General features: G+C 41.7%; 1 protein-coding gene across 5 annotated transcripts in view; it reads right to left on the bottom strand.

Annotated features, from left to right (window-relative positions):
* GRIP1 (glutamate receptor interacting protein 1) overlaps nucleotides 1-17,996 on the bottom strand; it is a 559,979-nt gene that overhangs the window by 166,227 nt on the left and 375,756 nt on the right. The gene's annotated exons all lie outside the window — the stretch shown is intronic.

The raw sequence follows: 17,996 nt of genomic DNA, 5'->3' as shown, positions 1-17,996 counted from the left end.
GAACACTGTTCAACCCATTTTTGTCATTGAAAAATGTTACCAGTAATGATTCATATTTTCTTTCAGTTAATTAATAAACACCATTGAATACCATTCTGCTAAGAACAGATCCCTGTGGAACCGTAATACAAACTCAAATGAATGGCTATTTTCCATTTACAATTATTTTTTGTGAGGTACCAGCAGTTTTAATCTATTTAATATAGGCTCTGCTATTTTTATATAGTGTTTTTTTTCAAACCAGAATATCTTATAGGACTCATATGCCCTACAGGCATCCAATACCTTTTGACAACAATTACCTTTATTGACCAAACTTGTGGTTTTAGCTAAAAGCAACAACAATTTTGTCTGACAAGCCTCATTTTAATAACATGATGTTGACTGGCAATGATTATGCAACCATCAATTAATTGTAAATTACTTTCCATATCACCCTTTCCACAGTTTCGCCTAGGATCTATGTCAGGCTAATCAGCTTATAATTACAAAATTCATCCCATTTACCCTTTTAAAATATTGCCATGACTAACTTTTTGCCAGTTGTCTAGAACTGCCCCCAATGTTTCAAGATTTATTTTAAAAAAATCAACATTATTGTTTCGGAGCGTTCTAGCACTCCTTTCATTGTTCTTTCTCTGTCCTAACCCTATTGGCTACAAAGTTTTTTATCAATTGCCAGAATTTCCTAACTTGGGTTGGGGAACCTTTTTTGGCTCAGGGCCACTGCCCCACAGAAAAATCAGTTGGGAGCCAAATAAAAGTGAGAAACTAACACACTCATCCTGATAAAACCCTCATTAATGTGGTCCCTAAGACATTCCCCTCAAAAACGAGAAGCCACATACAGTGCAAATAAGTGATGTCACATAAACACTACCCTATACTGAAAATCTACTGACTGCTATGCTTACCTACACGCCTCCAGCTTCCATCCATTGTCTACAGCCAAACACTGAGGTTCAACCACATTTGCTCCAATCCCTCAGACAAACAAAAACAAGACCTTTACCAAGCTTTCCTGAAACTATAATACCCACCTAAGGAAGTTAGGAAACAGATTGACAGAGCCAGATGTGTACCCAGAAGCCACCTGCTACAAGCCATGCCCAAAAAGGAAAATAACAGAACACCCCTGTGTCGTGTGATACCACCAACACGGGCATTATCATCCCTGTTGGTCAGGGGAAAGCATGATCTCGTCTAATGAGGACTGGCTGATGGGAAACCATACAAACACATGAACTCTTAAATTGTTATTGTTTGCCCATTGGCACCATTGTTACGGTTCTATTTTGACCAGTAACTCCCCCGAGAATTTGAATCTATGCTCATGAATATGTATAGAACTACGAATAATCATGAGATGAGGTCACCAGCAATTAACATATAAGGGAATGGAGCACTCTGTTTGGAGGAAAGACAAAACTTTCTAGAATTTTCCATGCCAGAGCAGACCTGATTGAGGACTTAGCAGTATGCTGATGTCCTCATGAAAAATGCATGACTCTGGTCTATCTAAGCAGGGTCTCTGAGCCCATTCTGGAACTTTCTGCGGGGGGGGAGGGACGTGGCTCTTAAGAGCGTCCACCGTTCCCCAGGTCTAACCCTTTTGGGCGGAAGACATCATAGGACTGAAGCCTGAAGAACACCCAAGGTGCAAGACTGTTGCCTAACTATGCTCCTGCGGCAGCAGCGGCTCCTGTGGTGGCAGTGGCTCCTGCGGCAGCACCTGTGGCGTCAGCTCAAGACAGCAAGGTGGCGTCCCTGTAGGTGCGCATGCCAGGGGTCGACCTGGCCTGCTTGCAGGCACTGCATCCCTAGTGTCGTAATCCTCAGGGCCTGCCACGCGAGCTGCAGAGGCGCATCGTTGATACCTGCCTGAAAAACGGCAACCCACCGAACGTGACTCACCGGACTTGACTCAACTTACCTAAATCGACGGTATCCTACCTGATTCGACAGGCCTTTTGAGTGCCTCGGCACGGGGCCCATGGGAGAGCCAACTCTCAATTTCTTCCATCAGTAGCCTAAAGGGGACCTCTGCCAGAGGAATGGGGCTGATCCCCCTGCTGGGTGTCTGCGCGGCCAGACAGGTACAGCACCCTGGGGGTCGACCCCAGGCCAGCCCTTGCTGGCTACTGACCAAGACTAAAAATTATAGGCACTTAATAGGGTTTTATATTTTAAATCTGTTACTGTTTTAACCATTTTTATACTTCTTGTTATAGTTTTCATAATTGTTAGTAGTTAGTAGATAAGTTGTTCTTAGTAATTGTTGGTTTGTTAGTACATTAGTTAAGAAAAAGGTACTCACCAGGGTGAAGGTGTGGCCTCCCCTTTGTTCCGATTCCTTTTACCCTGGACTGTTAGAGGGGTAACAGCCTCTATCAGCCACTTATAAAAATATATAATTTCATAAAGAGAAAACTACTTGGGATTGGAGTAGCAACCCAATCCCTGGCGGGTGCAAGGGGAGTAGCGCCCTCTTCCCCCCTTTTAATAAACAGATAAAATATACATCTATAACTTACTTACCCTCGTACTGTACCTGGATCCTTACCAGATTCGAGTTCACGCCTACTGTTTTTTCAACATTTGTGACAATCCTGACTTGTGTAAGTATTTATTGAACATCAAACCAAAATACCCTGATAAAACTTTTTATTTTTATCCTAGTTGGTTAATAAACTGACAGAAGTTCATATACTCTTTCCTGCCTGGCCTCCTTGCTGTGCTCTCTCGGTCTTGCTGGGGTACCACGTGAGTCCGTTGCCCCTGGAGGTATGGCCAACAGAGCTGTGGGGGTCGGCCCCGGAGCCTGAAGGCGTAGTGGGGCTTTTCCCTGCTACCAGCCTAGTCTTAGCATTGCTGAGGGGATTAGGAGACCCTGGCCATCACCTAAGCCCCCAGCTATAACCTCTCCAGTGCATCATCAGTGATCTACAACCCATTCTGGACAATGATCCCTCACTCGCACAGACCTTGGGAGGCAGGCAAGTCCTCTCCTACAAACAGTCTGCCAACCTGAAGAGAATTCTCACCAGCAACTACACACCACACCACAGTAACTCTAACTGAGGAACCAATCCCTACAACAAAGTTTGGTGCTAACTCTGCCCACACATCTACACCAGTGACATCATCACAGGAGCTAACCACATCATCCACACCATCAGGGTCTAATTCACATGCACATCTACTAATGTAATATTTACCACCATGTTGCCAGCAACGCCCCTCTGCCATATACATTGGCCAAACTGGATGGTCTTTGCATAAAAGAATAAATGGACCACAAATGACATATCAGGAATGGTAACATACAAAAACCTGTAGGAGAACATTTCAACTTCCCTGGACACTCAGTAGTAGATTTAAAAGTAGCCATCCTGCAACAAAAACACTTCAAAAATAGACTGCAATGAGAAACTGCACAGCTAAAATTCATTTGCAAATTTGACACCATCAATTTAAGATTGAACAAAGACTGGGAATGGCTGGCCCACTGCAAAAACAGTTTCTCCTCTCATGGTGTTCACACCTCCGTATCAGCTTCTGGAAGTGGGCCACATCCTCCCTGACTGAATTGACCTTGTCAACTCTGGCCTTCCTCTTGATTGGTACTCCTTTCTTTCCATGTGCCTGTATATTTATACCTGCCTCTGGAATTTCCACTCCATGCATCTGATGAAGTGGGTCTTTGCCCATGAAAGCTTATGCTCCAATAAATCGGTTAGTCTATAAGGTGGCATAGGACTTCTCGTTGTTTTTGCAGATACAGACTAACACAGCTACCCTTCTGATACTTGTCACTCTACTCAAGATCCAGTAGCAAGGGCAGGAGGTTGGAGAAGGGGGGAACTGAGGTACCACTACTGCTGTCCCCTCCCGCAGCTGCGGAAATGGCTGTGTCAGAAAAAAAGTCTCTCCTGGGAGCTTTTTTCTCACCACTGCCAGGCCCCATCCCCTGCTGCTCTGACTGGTCAGAATTCCAGTCAATCAGAGAAGCAGATGAAGCCTCTCCACACGCAGCGCTACGCTGCTGTTCCCCCAGCTGGCAGAGGGGAAGGAATGGTGGCTGTGCAGCTTACTGCCCCCCTCCATGCACTTTGTCTGAGCCTGAGGGCTAGATTGGGCCTCAGCCTGCATGATCTGGCCTGCATGGGTCAGAGCTCCCCACCCCCTCCCCTGCTGTGGGCTGGACGCTGGGGAAGGGAACCTCAGGGTCAGGATCCAGGCAAGCCGCAATCTGGATTTGGGCTGAGGGTTCTCCATCCCTGCAGTGTTGATGTGTTTGCACTGCTATTATCTTTCCCTTTTCCCATTTGCTTCATATATTTCATCTACTTTTTTTACTGATGGATTCACTTGCCCTCAATCAGAATGATTTTAAGCCTTCTTTTATAATTTTGAAATTGTGTTATTCTAGGGATTTAAAGCATTTTAAATAAATGCTGATTATTCACATTTTTATGTTAATTTTTTCCACGCCCATTGTTTTTCAGGATGGCTTTTAGCTTTGGGAAACTGGCCTTTTTAATGCACCAAGTATATGGGCTTCTGGCCAGGACTGTATTCTGAATGCACATAACATATAAAATGAGGCCACGATCACCTGCAGCTAGGCAACCACCACAGTTTAATCACGAGGATGTATTACAGGAAGTCATTTTACCATTAATATTAGAAGACTTTTTGGTTCTATGCATTTGTGGGAACAGTTGAGGCGGGTTACTTCCTTGGATGCAGAAATAACCTCAGAGAGATGGGAGCAGCATTATTTATGTGAAAATATCTGACTCCTGGGTAATGCTTCAATTTCACCCATCAGGCACTGGCATTATAAAACCCCTAAGGCTGCTGTATTTACCAATATTATATACCAGTGTTCCCTGTAATCTGTGCACTTATGTAGATTCTCAGGAGAGATTCAAATGGCACCCAGGTGAATAGCAGAGCACCCACAGCTGGCTTTTCGTTTCTACTGGTGGAATACGCTCACACATGCTTTGGTGCACATAAAAAAATTATTCTGTGTATGGAAAAATCTGCATATGGATGGAAAAGATTAGAGGGAACTTTGTTATATACTCCTTTTGTTTGTTTCCTTGTTTGACATGGCTTTGTGAGACAGCCATTTCCCTCAGTCATTTCTTCAGCTTCTTACTGTGGCCCTTACATATATGGTTAGACCCACCATTATACCCTATTGGGTTAAAGTACTATTCACAGATACTGAATTTTAAAAATGATAGGAAATCTGAAGTTTTAAATAGCATCTGTCCTGAAAGCAGAGGGAGTAAACTTTCCCCAATTTAGATTAATAAATAGAAATATTAAGTACATAGGAAGTAAGATTCCTATTCATCTGCACGATACACACAGCTGAAGTATTCTATTCCTACTATTTAGTATTCGGGAAGATTTGGCACGGTAATTATATTTGCCATTGTCTCTGTTTAGAAGGATTAGAGTTAGGAAAATGAAAGCTCTTATTGTCTACGATGTTATCTATTGTCCTTGAGAGAGATGATATAAATGAGAGATTTTTCTTTTAATTCATTTAAAGGGAAATGTGATCACATATAGCTCTCAAAGTATGCCAAAAGGCAGGAAGGATTTATTTCTCATTTATAAAACTCGTACATACTTCTCAACCCAGGTTTGTTTAAAAAAATCTGCTCTAAGAGACATTCAGCATAGATCCCAATGGATTTTGCCAATGAAATGTTTACAACTATATTTCAAATTCTTGCACACAACTAGCACATTTGAAAAAAAAAATAACATTGAACCAATTGCTTAAGGCACTTGTCATGGATACACAGGATTGGTGATATGACCTCAGCTTTGAAACAGTCCCTGTGAGGACCTCTTCACAGTGTGTCAGGCACCCTTGGGGTCCCACTCTTTCTCCAGAGTAAGCCAGTTAACCTCATTGTCTCCTTAGGGCTTGTCCATATTCACCAGGAGATTGACCTGCTCAGGGTTGATTTTCCGATGTTCAATTTTGCATGCTTGATAGAGACATGTGAAATTGAAGTATCTGGGGTTGGTAGTTGAAACTCTCCCTTCCCTCAGCGAGGATGGACAGATAAGTCGATTGCAGATAAGTCGATTCTAGCTACGCAATTGCCATAGCTAAAATTGTGTACCTGCAATTGACTTACCTGCCTAGCATAGACTAAGCCTTAAAGCACTCCTGTGCCTTTAGCACTCCTGCTTCACACTGTAAGCATTGTTCAGTGACTCCTACTCAGAGAGACCCTCCTGAGGGAGGCTCAACCAGTCTTAGAAGGAATGCACTCTGCAAGCCTCTACAGCCACACTCAGCCAGCACTGTCAAACAGTAGGGCTTGTTAGTCAATTGGAACACAGAATAGGGAGTCTTTGGTGAGCCAAGACAAATTAAGGTAAAAGTACAGCCTTTTTCAGGGTAGCCAGAGCCCTGCTGAGCTGTAATAAATCCCACTGCTTGTTCAAGCTCTGTCTGTTCTTCCATATGATGTCCATCAGCTTGCCCTCCATGGCTTCTTACAGCCAACACTTAATTTCCACCCTCATACTCCTGCCCATGTTCTTTGTCCCTGTGCCGGGCAGATGTGTCCCAGCTTTCCTCCTGAGAGGTGGGGAAAGACCATATCTCTCTCGGTCAGTGGTTGCTAGGTGTTCACACCTGGGCAATTGTTAGCCGTTCTCATCTCAAGAGCTCCATTGATATGGGAGCTAAAGCTCCGGACAGCCATCATTCACTATCATTCACTCCTGCACCTTAGCCTGGCCTGAGAGCACACAGTCCTTTTTCACACACGAGGTAACTGTGATGACTGGGAGGGGTAGTACCCTTTTCTGTACATTGCAAACATTTAGTTAACTGAAGTCTTTTTACAGTGGTTAATTCTTGTAACGTAACCCTAATTGTCTTGTTAAAACCACAGACAGTTTCCAGGAGTGCTAGCGAAGCAAAAAGTGACTTGGTAGGAAGCCAGGAGAACCAGTGGAAACAAGTTTTTGAACTGGAAGCAGTGACCTTTCTATTCTAGTGTTTGTGAGACCAGAGGAGAGCTTGGGAGACATGAATTAAGCCAAGAAGCAGGGTATGGAATATCCAGCGACATGCAATGCCTAGGGAATGAGTAAACTTTGGAACAACAGATATGTGAGTAAAAGAGACTATTTAGTCACACATGATCATGTTTTCTTTATTTTTGGGTTTGTCTGTGCTGAGCACAGGTCATCTCCTTACACTGTAACTTTTAAATAGAATCTCTGGGAAGCCATTCTTTGCTTTAATCTTTCTTTATTCAGTTGCTCTGTACCACCTAGCAACCAAGTAATGTCTCACCAAGTATGTTTTCTTTGTTCATTAATAAAAACCATCTTTTGAAGACCATGATCTGATTCCTGTGTCCTAGAAGGCAGGATGCTCTGTGTGCATGTCCCTAAGACTGTAAAACCTACTATTAAAAGAAATTACAGTTTTCTCAAGCTCTCTCTCTAGAGGGAGGGTTAAAGAGCTTTGGGGGGGGGGGGGGGTTACCTATAGGAAGGAATTCATTGGGATTTTGCATTTGGGTAGTGCCAGCAGTTTCAAGTCAAGGCCAGGGAATCTGTGACCTTGGTGAGTTTTTAAACAGATGCCTTTAGTAGCCAGGTATTTTAAAAGTCTCTTGCAGGCTCCCACCTTTGGCACTCAGGATGCCAGAGTCAGTAACAGACTTGACAGTAACAACGCTGCATATAGGGGAAACAGAGACACACACAGATGTTATTAAAATAGTATAAAAATTCCCACTTTGGAATCAAAGGCCTGTAAATCTGATTAAAACCTTTGGGATAACTTTTTTGCATCTAAGATAGACATACTTGTGATTTACACCAAGTAAATCAATTAGGTTCCTAATGTATGGGTATATTGGGGGTTTAAATTCCAAATAGATATCTTCGACTCAGATAAATTTACTCCTCACAATCTACTTTTAAAAACAACAAAAAGTCCTTTGGCACCTTACAGACTAACTCTTGGCCTCACTGAAGCCATTTGGGCTAAGATTTCTCCCCACGTAAAGTGCAGGTATTTGTTAACTCAACCATTAATCTGACCCTCTCAGGCCTGGATAAAAGATTACTACTTTCATCAAGTTACTTAGCAGATTCATAGCCTTTATAGAGTAAGTCAGACAGATCAGTTAACAGAAAAGGAGACCATGTGAGGCAACCCAGTGGCATGAAATATAGGAGGAGAGAAAGCAACATTTCTTCTAAATAATTACAAGGTATCTGTAGTAGTGATCCAACTGACAATCAGACATTGCATTGTTCTTGAGCTATGTGGGATCCAGACATTTCACATATATTTTAATACAAATTGCAATTTGGGAATTGGATGCAGTGTTGGTGATATTGCCTTATTAGTAATATTTTTCATGGGGCCAACTATTGTTAGGAAATGGAACGGATATGTGAGATCTGACAAGCCTAACAGGAAGTTACAGACTTCTATTTGGTTATCACAAATTCATTTATTGTTTGCTTACTCATTTGTTTTATGGAAAGGCACATTCCTGATGTGCCTGCTGATAGAAAAACGGCAGCTAGAGAAAAGGAGAAGACAGGAGAGAAGAGAACGAAGTTACATATAGACATGAGGAGAGGGCAAGAAGCTATTGGCTTGAAGTGCAGCCTGCGTATTTTAAGATGAACATTAGGAAAAACTTTCTGTCACAGGAAATCAATCGCCTAGAGAGACTGGAATCTCCATCATCAGTGATTTTTAAGAGCAGGTTAGACAAACACTAAAGACGAGCTAGATAAGAGGATTTCAATTCCCCCCCCACACCCCATATGAGGCTAACAAACTATAAAAATTCCAGGGCCGGGGGCGGTGGGGGGGGAGTCATGGGGATTTGGGTTTCAGCAGCCGGGGGGGCATGAGGCTGCAGCTACAGGGAATGAGGTTATTCATATAGCAGAAACTGATGTGATGGAAATTGTTAAAGATTATTTAATTTTAACACTAAATTGCATGTATTATAGAGGATTTAGGGATGATTTTAGCATGTAATCCATACGCTATTATTAATTTCAAGGGAGCAGTGAAATATTTTTAGATATTGTAAAACAGAAAATAGACAATAATGACTGAAATTATTCAGAAACAGCAGCACCAAATTAAATGTTAGAAGCTGAAGGTCTACAAAAAGGAGCTGCTGATGGTGAGAGAGGACTTTATTCTGAAATTCAATTTGAGTATTAAGTTAATGATTAGTGCACTACAAAAAAAGAGCTCCAAAAAGGTGTCCCCAAGGCCAAGGCTGGATTAAAGCACTATAAAATAAAATACCAGCTTGCATTAAAATGTGCTGAATCATAGATGTGCTGATGTCCTTATCTGTCAATATGTATTTTAAATCCAGAAGGATTTCTATTTCTGTTAAGATGTTTGCCAATGGGAAAAAAAATCTATAATTCAGAAGTTTCCTCCCTACTAGCTTGCACTCTCTATTTCATAATCAATCTCTCTACTTGTTCTCTAGGGTTTAATGTCTGCATAATGAGCTAATGGCAAAGAGAAATGAAGACAGATGCAGTCATTTACATAAGCTAATTTATTACATAGCCACATTTACTGAATAAAGCACTGCAGTGAAACACTGGGCCATAAGAATGCAGTGAAGGCTGCCTTCTTTTGGGCTTTAAATTGAAAAAGTTTCCCCCAAATTACTCAAAAGACTGAGGGGGTACCATATAATCACACACAACAGAACCTGAAGGTTTGTTTTCATGAATAGCATTCTGCTCTCAGTACAGAAGTCCTAGTGAGACCTCAATATAACAGGCCTATCTCACCTGGGAGCGGGGTAGCTCAGTGGTTTGAGCTTTGGCCTGCTGAATCCAGGGTTGTGAGCTCTGTGCTTGAGGGGGCCATTTAGGGAGCTGGGGCAAACAGGAAAAAAAAATCTGTCGGGGTGGTGATAGGTCCTGCTATGAGGGCAGGGCACTGGACTCTATGAACTCTGAGGATCCCTTCCAGCTCTATGAGATAGGTACAGCCTCATATATATTTATCACCTTTGAAGAGTATTATTATTGCCAGTAGAAGTAAAACTTTATTTAGTAAGAAACCACAAAATGTGATGTACCCCATGAAAATGGACAAAGACAAACAAGCTCACACACCCATATTATATCTGGAGACAGCTTAAACTCTGAAAAATTTAGATCAGAAGGAACAGAGGAAATATTAATGTCAGTCTGTCTCAATATTAAGCATATTAAAAAAAAAAAAAACTAAAAACTTTGGTTCCTGTAGGTCTCAAGCATGTGGGTCCTGCTTCCCTTGTCAATTTCAATGGCTTTTTTTTTGTCTTTTTTTTTTAATATCTGGGGTTGATACAAAGAAAAACTTCAATGTGGACAAAAAACGGGAAGGAAGAAATACAGTAAAAGCTGTGTTATCTGGGCCAGCGACTGTGGGGCCAGCTGCCCTGCCGAAGCCAGCAACACCAGGGTGGGTGGACCCAGTGCCGGCTGTTTGGTCAGCGCAGGAGGTGGCGGCAGCAGCAGCAGGGCTGGTTGCCTGGCCAGGGCCAGCAGCAGCCTGGCTGGTGGTGTGGGACCACTAGCCAGTGATCCTATTCCAGTAATCAGCATATTTGATTATCCAGCAAGCCACATTCCCCACGGCTGATGAATAATTAAGCTTCTACTGTAATTTCAGGATTCAAGTGAAACAAAAGAGCAATAGTTTCAGCTAAGGACTGTTCACTGCCAGGCCAAGAAGCAGTTTTTAGCCTGAAGCAAAGAGAAATTCTCTTTTGTTTCACATGTGATGCATACTAGGGAAATACAACTTGTATGCAGCATTAAGATATGGAACGTCCACTACAGAAATGTGGCGCAAGCATTTCTATAAAAATACAGGACAACTTGTTTTTTTGGAGAAGGGTTACAAGAGAACAGGTAATTTCACTCTAAGATGGAAGGACATCCACAAACTTAAGCAAAGCAAGTGTCTACTGGAGGGCTTGCTCTTTCAGGATACTTCATTCCATGCAAACTTCATCTCACAGGATGGCTCTCACACCTCCTCCTCCACTCCAGTCTCCCTGTTGAAATGATTTAATACCATGGCCACTCAACCCTGTAGGAACAGGACCAGAAGTGGGAGAAAGCAGCTGTGGAAGAAAGCAAAGAATTTGGGATCTTGCACAGCTGAGGTTCCAGTAATCTATGAAATGTTCTGGCCAGCTGAGAGACCTCGGATGCCCATCTATGCCGTGATTGTTTGTACTTTACCCTTTAATGTTACTCTTAATTCTTGTGTGGCATCACTGAGCTCTGAAAATCTTTGAGCTTACTCCCTCCCATAAAGCCTACCACTGCCATTCCTAAGACCAACAAAGGCTTCTCTGTACTCAGATTCTATATCGTCTCCCCAGAGTCTGATTGTCAGACGTGCTAAGCACCTGCACCTTCCATTGATAACAACTGGAATTACAAGAGCTCAGCTCCCCTCTTTCCTCCAATTCCCATAAAGGGCAAAGATGGATCATTAGTGTTTTCACAGTTCCTTGTCCTCCCACTGAAACAGTACAGCCCTGATTTTAAAACAACACAGGCCAATGTTTTCCTGGCCGTGTCTACACTAGCCTTAAACTTCGAAATGGCCACGTAAATGGCCATTTCGAAGTTTACTAATGAAGCGCTGAAATGCATATTCAGCGCTTCATTAGCATGCGGGCAGCCGCGGCACTTCGAAATTGATGCGGCTCGCCTCCACGCGGCTCGTCCCAACGGGGCTCCTTTTCCAAAGGACCCCAACTACTTTGAAGTCCTCTTATTCCTATCTGCTCATGGGAATAAGGGGACTTCAAAGTAGGCAGGGTCCTTTCGAAAAGGAGCCGCGTCAGGACAAGCTGCGTCAATTTCGAAGTGCCGCGGCCGCCCGCATGCTAATGAAGCGCTGAATATGCATTTCAGCGCTTCATTAGTAAACTTCGAAATGGCCATTTGCGTGGCCATTTCGAAGTTTGGGGCTAGTGTAGACATAGCCCCTGGCACATAGAAGCTTAGGTAATGACAAGGGGTTGGGCTCATTTGTTTCTATGTTTAACCCAAGTGATATAGGAAATACAAGTCCCCAGAGGTGGCCCCTGGTTGAAGGCACACTGGTATAATTTTGGTTAGTGCGGGTCACCAATCTTGAACTTGCACAAGGTAATTTAAAATTAACTTGTGGTTTCTTTTTTTCCATTTACAAATTTATGCTCATTAGCAGTCTGAACACCAGTACTAAAGCTACCCTTTGAAATGCATGTAGATAAGTCTTGGTTTTATTTCCATTTTTATGACATCAGCTCTCCTCACCAAGTTGATGGGAACATAACCCTCTTGTTCTTATCAGTTTTATTGTGTTTTATGAAGTGGAGATTTAATTCACAAAAGATGCCATATTAGGAGATATTTTTATTCCTAAATATGTAATAATCAGACCATTAAAATGCCTATAGGCATGATCTGAAATTTTCATAAGATTTATTTCATGCCTGTAGAAGGGAGATCAGGAGAGATTGCTGACTGCATTTAATACTTCCAAAATATAGTTGTCTAAATAGAAGCAGCACTAGATTACCTCATCTTAAGACTTATTTTTTCTACAGAATGCCCTATAATTCCAATAATTTTAAAATTTATGATTTAATCCTCCCACCTCCAGGAGTTCTTGGATTAAAAGTAGACAGAAGTGGTACTCCCTGTTTGTATAAAAATATCCAATAAAAGTCTTTGCCATGATATTTGCTTCTGGTTTTTATATAAACCAAATGTACAAAGTTCTATGAATTTTCCCCCTAAATAAATACATATAAACTTCTCCTATGCTGATTGCAGCCCCTGAGAAGCTTTTCTGTTTGTAAATAAGCTATCTGAAGGCCAGGTATGTGCTAGAAAAAGTTTGCTGGTATGGACACACTCAAGTGTGAACATTGCTTATCCAAGCAAAAAAGTACATTTGCAAATATATAGTAGTTTGTCAGGTGAAATAAGTTACGGAGGCAAAAACTTTTTATTTCAGTATAACTATGTCTTCAATAGGAATTTTGCTGGTATAGGAAATGTAAAAAAAAAAATCACAACTTTAACTGATACTGCTACATTGCTGAAGTTTCTAATACAGACATGGCTCAAGCATCATCACCATAATCATCATCAATAACCATGGGCTCAGCGCCTGCTGGTGTCTGATGCCTCTCTCACTATTTCCTTCCATCTTCCCTATCTAGTGCAGAGTGGCTTAGTTTCTGTAGAGTAGCTCTGCACCAATCTACTATATCATCTGTCCATTCTCAGTGGGGTCTGCCTCTCCTATTCAAATCATCCATTATGCCGAATACTAGGGTCTTGATTTTTCATTCGTCATTCATTCTGCAAATACATCCAGATAGTTGTAGCTTCCATTTTCTAACCTTCTGCACCAGGTTCTCTTTTGGCTGTATCTTCCCATATAATTCCTCACTGGTGACCTTGTGCATCCATTCTATTCTCAGAATCTTTCTATAACAACTTCTTTCAAACGCCAATATTCTTATTTTTGAATCTTTTGTTATCACCCATGTCTCACATCCGTACAACATGCTGCTGAATACACGTTTTCAGACGCCCAGCTTTGTTCCTAAGCTAATTGCTTTGCTTTTCCAGATCTTATCCATCGCCTTCAAACTCGCTCTTTTTTCACTATTCTAGTTGATATTTCCTTCTTACAGTCTAGATTATAGGTTATGTTGCTCCCCAAATATGTGAACTTCTCTACATTTTCTAGTTCAATACCATCCACACCAATCTTCCTTCCTATTTCCTTATCTCCAAATACCATTGTTTTTGTTTTATCGATGTTCATAATCAGTCCGTACCACTTCCCTTCTTCGTTTAACACCCGCACCATTTTCGCTATCTTCTCCTCATCTTCCTCAATATCATCTACGAACCTCAAGTTGTTAATTCTTTTCCCATGCACAGATATCCCTTCTACCTCTTCCTTGATCTTGTCCATCACTCTCTCCAGATGTGTGATGAAGAGACTTGGCGATATTGGATCTCCTTGTCTCGTACCTCTACTTGTTTTAAACCAACTTCCCAACTCCCCTCATGTTCTCACTGCTGCCTCCGCATTATCGCTGATATCTTTCAACAACCATATTAGTCTGCTATCCACTCCGTATGACTCCAACACCACCCAAGTCAGTTTCTGATCTATACTGTCAAATGTCTTTTGAAAATCAACGAAGCAAGCATATACGTTTTTCTTCTTTTGTCGAGCTTTCTCCGCTATCAGTCTTAGTGCCAGTATCTGCTGCATGGTACTTCTATCTTTTCTGAATCCTGCTTGCTCATCTGCTATATGTTCTTCTATCTGCAATCTTAATCTCTCAGTCAGTATCATCACCAGCACCTTACCTAGATGACTCGTTAGGGCAATCGTTCTGCAGTTCTTGCACTCCAATGTACTTCCTTTCTTGGGTATTGTCACAAGCACAGATCTTGTCCATTCCTTAGGTGCCTTCCCTTCTTTCCATGTTGTATTTCCTGAATCATGCTTTCTCTGCCATATTTGATCATCTCTCCCGTGATCTTATCATTTCCAGGGCTCTTGTTGTTCTTTAGTCGTTTCACTGCTTCTTCTACTTCCTCCTTTGAAATATCGGTCTCCCTCTCAATGGTCGGGGGAGATATTGCTTTCAATTCTTCAATCAGTCTCTCTGAGACACTCGGATCCAACTGTGCTTTGTATAGATCGGTGCAATATCTCGTCCATTGCTGCACAGTCTTCTCCCTGTTCATGAGCACTTCTTCATTCTCATCTTTGATTGCCATCTGCTTTGGTTGCCATTTCCTATTAATATTCCTAATTGTCTTATACACCTTCCTGGTCTTACATTTGCTGTAATACCTCTCAATATCTTCACATCGCTCCTCTAACCATTTCTCCTTATCTTTTCTGGCTGCTTTCCTTACCTCATTGCATTTCATCCTATATTGCTGTTCTGCTATCTCAGAAACATCTCTTCTGATCTTCAACGCTCTTTTCTCTTGAACCAACTTCAGTGTCTTCTGGGCAATCCACTTCTTATTGATCTTTTCTTCTTCTGGAACAGTCTGCTCAATTGCCTCTTCTATAGTGATGGCTATCCCTGCGACTCTCTTATCTAGGTCTTTCTCTGTGGCAATATTCTTAATCTTCTCTTCAAGCGCTGTTCTGTATGCATTCCCTGTTTCTTCCTCACTTAGCCTCACCCCATCTCTTCTTTTCTTAAACTGTGTCTTACATTTTCTTTTGAATTTTATCTTGATGTTTGCAATCACTAGACTGTGGTCTGTCTATATCTGCTCATTGGAAAGTTCGGCACTGATGTTATCCATGTTCTTCTTATCAAAATCATATCTATCATGTTCTTGGACTTCCCGTCATTTGATCGCCATGTCCACTTCTTACAGTCCTTTTGTTGGAATTTCGTGTTGCAAATCACCATCTCATGCTCTGTAGCAAACTAACAGTTTCTCACCTCATTCATTTCTTTCTTCATATCCAAACCTTCCCATGACTCTCTCCCAACCTTCATTATCTGTTGAACCTTCGCATTCCAATCTCCTCCAATGATCAACACATCTTTCTTTGGTATCTCCTCCACCGTCTTTGTCAAGTCTTTATAAAATAGTTCAATCTCTTCCTCCGTAGTGTCCAACCTGGGTGCATACACCTGAATGACTGAGGCGTTGAACAGTTTTGCTTCGAATCGCGTGACCATCATTCTTGCACTCACCAGTTTGTATCCTAACAATGCTCTTCTAGATGTTTTGCTAACAAGGAATCCAACTCCTGCTTCATGCTTCATTTCATTTCCTGACCAAATGACTTCGCAACTGCATATTTCTCCTGATCCTGTCCAACACATCTCTACCAGTTCAAGTATATCACGCTGATATCTCTCCATTTCCTTCCAAAGCAGCTCTAATTTTCCAGTTGCCCACAGTGTTCAGAAGTTCCATGTTCCAATGGACAGCATATGTGTTAGGTGTAATTTTCTTTCGGTAGCCAATTTATTGACCCAACCCTGATTGCTCAATTGGTATCGCGGACCTTGTTTATCCGGGCAACGTCCGAGCTGGCATCTTTTAACGTTTGGTTGTTCTGGCATCAGATTTCATTCATATTGTTGTTTGACAGTTAGCACACTGACACACATCTGACCAACGCTTCTCCTTCATCCAGGCTTGGGACTGGCATGGAGCTCTCAGTGGTTTCATCAAGCATCATGGAGAACAGATATACAAAAACCCCACGCCGGAACTTGCTCCCTTGCTAGTTTGATGAAGCCTGAGTTAGTTGATCATCTTGCCATACTGCAAAGTCCACTAATTTACTGAGGCTGGTCAATTACTTTGGCTAAGAGGTATCTTATTATCTCAAAACTAGAGTGGATGTGGTATTCCTCAGTTCCTTCAATTTATAGAGTGTGTTGGAAATAATCCAGTGAACATCTGCTTAATTCTCATTATTGATAGCAGTTATGAACCTGTGGTATTAATTTTATATTTATGTTTTAAGCACTCATAGGATTGTAAAAAAGGCACGTGTTATAAAACCAGACAAACAAACAAGACCTGTTGTCTTAAGTCTTTTTAAAATGCAATTTGATGAATGCCGAGTTTAAAGGCCATCTATCTAGTCCTCAGGTATTCAATTGGCCACCACTATTTAAAAAAAATTACTATTCACTAGTGTAGTTAAAACATTGAAATCTATTTATTAATCAATGAATTAAATATTGTAACTTCCGACTTGTTTCTACACATGAAAAATGAGGATTACAGATCTCTCTTTTATATCCCAAAAATGTTGTGAGACACGCTATTTGAAACTTAACTCATGAACAGTACTCTGCACCATAAATGAAAATCATTGCTAAGTTATCTCAGATGATACTGAATGCAAGGTAATTATTAATTATTATTTGCTGTAGGAATAGCCTGTGGATCACACTTGCTATGTATTCTCCAACTCCATGTGCTTTTCACTAAATATTTTGTTCTAGTTAACACAGAGAGAATAATGGGCCTGAATATTAACAGTCTCAGATCCTATGTTTATTAGCATGATATGTGAACGGCTTCTTGGGCCTCTGATTTTGTGGCCACAGTTTTGCAATGAGTTTCAAATTCACTGGGCAAATTTCAAGTTCTTATGGATTTTATTAAAGTCCCACCCAACTGGTCAGAACTCAGTCTGAAATGTTTTAGAAAAATCATACATTCGCTCACAGGTGCTGACTTCTGCCTTTCCCTGGAGGTGCTCAACTTTTGCTCAGCCCCAAGTCCAACCTGCATGCCACCTTTTCCCCAGGCCCCTGCTTATTCTTTCCTGCCCCTCTGCTCCACCCCTGTCCATGTCACCATCCCAGCACCTCCTACACCCTGCAGAACAGCTGATCAGGGTGCAGCTGATCACCCAGTGAGAGGCCCTGGGAGGAAGTGGAAGGAGTTGTTCACTTGGACTGCTGGGAGGGGCAAGGAGTTGGCAGTGTGGGGGAGAAGGGGGATGGGGGTCTGGCTGCCTGTGGGTGCTAAGAAATGATTAATTTTTTCCTTGGGTGATCCAGCCTATGCATTTGCCCTACCCACATAATGTTTTTCTGTTTCTGTTTTGTTTTGTTTTTTGGGTTTTTTTTAAACTTGAGACTTATTGCAGCAATAATATATTTCAAATTAGCAACATTTTCCTATGGGAGTTCTAGGAGCTCTAACAATTTTCATCTCAGTTTTGCTTACATAAACAATACTTCTGGGACCAGTTCTTCACAGAATATGACAGGATCTAATCACTCCTGGTTTTCTGGGAGACCTATAATTCAGCTGTAACATGTGTGTTCTCTGGTTTCCAAAAGCTTGTTTGTTTGTTTTTTTCCTCTGTCACAGAGATTATCTCATTTTCCATATTA

The sequence above is a fragment of the Carettochelys insculpta genome, chromosome 1 (genome assembly GCF_033958435.1).
Source record: "Carettochelys insculpta isolate YL-2023 chromosome 1, ASM3395843v1, whole genome shotgun sequence".
Classification (NCBI taxonomy): domain Eukaryota; kingdom Metazoa; phylum Chordata; order Testudines; family Carettochelyidae; genus Carettochelys; species Carettochelys insculpta.
The sequence above is the reverse complement of the archived record's forward strand: the minus strand, read 5'-3'. Positions and strand labels throughout refer to the sequence as shown.